Consider the following 2,818-nt stretch of genomic DNA (forward strand, 5'->3'; position numbering starts at 1 on the left):
TTTTAATTGCCGATATTTTATCCGAATTACGGGATTTTCCGATTAGTTAAAGTTCCTAAAAAACTCAAAACATCATTAATCACAAAACAGTCACACAAGTTCACATTCTACTCGAACTAGGAATGCGGTGCAAGGATATGTACCCATACTTACATTAAAATAGAACACAAAAAGTAAGCTATAAAATAACTTCAAAGGGCAAATATATTTAAAAAGTATTGAGTCAATTGGCAAATCTTAAAATGGTAGTGTTTCGTTTTATTTTATTATTATTATGATTTTCTTGTAATCATAACAATAATCATAATTATCCTCGATATTTTAATCAGTAATTTTTAAGATGATGTTAAGGAATCACAGAAACAGAAAAATATTCAAAGAAATATAAGGGGAATAAAATGCTTAAAGAGTTATTAATGTTCAACAGTACCTCATCATTTTATTATTATTATCATTAGTGTATTATTATTATTGATACTATCTTTAGTGTTAATTTTATTAGCATTATTATCACCTTTGTCATTAAAGTTACTAATATTTTCATTATTATTATTATTTCTTTTATTATTATTAGTGCCAATAACATCTTTATCATCATTATTATTATTATTGTCCTGGACATTACTATTATTATTGTTATGATTATTGTCATTAACGTTATTATTATTATTAATGTCCTTGACATTACTATTTTCATTGTTATGATTATTGTCATTAACACTATTATTATTATTTTAATTGTATTATTATTATTATTATCATCATCATTATTGTTATTATTATTATTGTATATTATCAATATCCATACTTTTACTTTTATTAGAACGTTGGACTATTTTTTCTGTTCACGATAACATTATTTCCTTTAACTTCAACCAATAGAATTGGATCTTTTTTCTTTTTTCCTGAGCTTATTGCAGGAAGTAATTTATTTCTGATACAAAATTTTACTAAATCTCGAAAACAGTGAATAAATTCCAAAACACAACTTAATCTTACTTCATTTTTGAGAGTGCTGAGATTTTAGGGGAGCCCATTTAATAAAGAATGAAGTTAGGTTCAAAGAATTGTGAGCCGGAGACTTTTTAATGAACGATCAATTATTAAAGTACAAAGCTTTGATCGTTTTTACAGTGGTGAAATTCAAATTGTGTTTCATAGTTGCAAAAAAATATTCGAAGCATCATCAAAGCACACACATCTTCAAATACTCAAAGTATATTGAAAAGAACGGAAAGCAAGACACAAAAAAGGCTTTTTCTGAATTTTTTTATTTTTTTCGTTTATTCGTATTATTGCAGTTTCTGTAGTTAGAAAAATATCCATAAAGTTTGAGTTTAGAAGTTCAACGCGTCTCAAAACATATTATTGCCAAAAACTAAACGTAGTTCATTGAAATTAAATATTTTGCAAGGTTTTAAACGTTTAAAATGAATTAGAAAAAAAAAAACTTTAACAGATATCTACCGTAAGAAGTACTCAATTTCTCATTAGAATAACAGACTAAAAGATAAAGAGCAAAGCCATAATGCCAAAGTAGTCATTAAAACGCAAAAAAAAAAAGTCTCAAATGATTGGTTTTTGTGTCTCACAAATTACGTAAATCATTAAAACTGGTAATGTTTTCTTGAAATTAGAATAATAAACACAAAACGCATGAAGTATAATGTTTAATGTCTCTCTTAAGTTCTTTTTAATTTAACAGTATTATTTCGTCTGCTTGAAAACTTTATCATATGTGCCAATAAGTTATGGCTTTCATTTTGACTGGATGGACCATCGATCGGTAATAACTTTTTAATAAACTTTAAAATACTATTGATTTATTGATAAAAAATTTCTAATTCATATTCTTCTTACCGGTAAATTTTTAATCTGAGTCCCGGCTGCAGTGAGTAGAAGAAATGAAATATCGATAGAATATTTCTACAAGTTTCGGACTTACTTTGGCAGTAATATTTATCTGTAAAATTATAGATTTTTCTAAGCATCAGTTATCTAAATTTTCACAGGTGAAAATAATTATTTAGATTTTTATTTTTATAACATATTGGATACCAAAATACAATTTATCGAATTAATCAAATGAAAGCATTCCATTAATGACAAAAATTCTTGATTTTTATATTTCTTTCAAATATTATTACACTTAATTCATTGAACCAAATGAGAAATTTTAGCTTTTAAAATTTAAACTAAAAAATATTCAAGAATCTTCAGCTTAAATTTTATAGCGCGTTTATTTATTTATTTTAGAAATACAACAAAGTTAATTTCGGATGATTCATTACAAATAAATATGAAAGTTATATATTTATGCATTTTTCCGTTTCACTCAGATAGCACACATAACATTGAAACGTTTCACAAACATTTAAAAATGGCTGTCACAACGTTAACAAACATTTTTCAACGTTTATGAAACGAAGTGTGCGCCACCTGGGCAGTAGATTAGAAATAAAACTCTTATTTAAAATAGAGTGTTGAATTAAGCAAACAGAAAAAAAAATCGGATTATAATTTTAGAGAAAAATGTTATATTTAGAGCATTAGTAAATAAATTTTTATTATTATTATTTATAGGTAGCACACGCAACATTTAAACGTGTCGTAAACACTTACACGTTTTAAAATGGTTGTCACAACGTTACAACGTTGAAAACCGTTTTAAAACGGTTATGAAACGAAGTGTGCTACCTTGGTTCCCAAATAGCACAAGTAACGTTTAAGCGATTTATAAACGCTTTAAAGTGGTTGTCATACCGTTGAAAACCATTTTAAAACGGTTAGGACGCGAAAAGTTCTGCAAATAAGTCTT

The sequence above is a fragment of the Uloborus diversus genome, chromosome 4 (assembly GCF_026930045.1).
Source record: "Uloborus diversus isolate 005 chromosome 4, Udiv.v.3.1, whole genome shotgun sequence".
Classification (NCBI taxonomy): Eukaryota; Metazoa; Arthropoda; class Arachnida; order Araneae; family Uloboridae; genus Uloborus; species Uloborus diversus.